Raw genomic sequence first — 951 nt, 5'->3', positions numbered from 1 at the left:
AGAGTGACTGGTGTGTTGGTGGGATGCTTGAAAAATTCTGCTTAATATAAAGACAAAAACTTCAGTGAATGATTCTTCATATCTAGACCTTGACCCTCCAGAAAGGCATGCCTATAACAACACTGTCTTCACCTGGCCTACGAGCTTGTATGAATTATCAATGTGTAAAAGTGTTCACAAAATCAGGGCTTTGAATACTGTAGTTCCTGGCAAAGGTTAAAGTGAAGGCAAGTTTAATACAGCTAGTCAATAAATATCAACTGGGAAGAAAAAATGATAGGAAAATAGGGATTTGCCTGACATGTCTGAACAGGCCAGGACATAAAACAGGTGACTAAATACCTTTCATCTTGAAGATGTACTGTTTTGCTGATACACTGGCAAAATAAATTTGGAGTCCATTTGAAACCATGAGTGGCACTTGAAAACAGATGACCTAGTGATGCCAGCTTCTGGTATTAGGCTGTGTACGATGTTTTTCCTGACCAAATAAGAATTTTCCAGATTCTTAAAAACCTTCTTTCTTCCAGGGGCGGATCCAGGATTTGGCAGAGAGGTGCGAGAGTAGCCTAGCCGCATGCTGCTGCAGGGATGGCTGCACCCCTGCTCCCAGCTGGTTCTCCCCCTTCCACCAGTGTGGACAGGATGGACTGCCACGGACTAATTTTAAAGTCCCCAAAACAGGTAAGAATACACCCTTCCCCTCTGGGCCCTGCCACACATTGAAACTAAAGCTGGATAGAAACCAGCTCTAGAGTCGCTACACAGTTTCAAGCACCAGCTTAGTAGCTGCCTGGCTCTTTTTATAGCTGGATAGACATTTTTATGGTGTGAGAACGACATCGCACGTATGGCCTGTCTAAATGCATTGTACAAGGGGCCAGCGAGTGGTGTAATATACGCAAGGTGTCGCAGGGGCCTTAATGACATGTCCCCTCCTCTCCCACACCT

This window comes from Alligator sinensis, unplaced genomic scaffold (assembly GCF_000455745.1).
Source record: "Alligator sinensis unplaced genomic scaffold, ASM45574v1 scaffold397_1, whole genome shotgun sequence".
NCBI lineage: Eukaryota > Metazoa > Chordata > Crocodylia > Alligatoridae > Alligator > Alligator sinensis.
The sequence above is the reverse complement of the archived record's forward strand: the minus strand, read 5'-3'. Positions refer to the sequence as shown.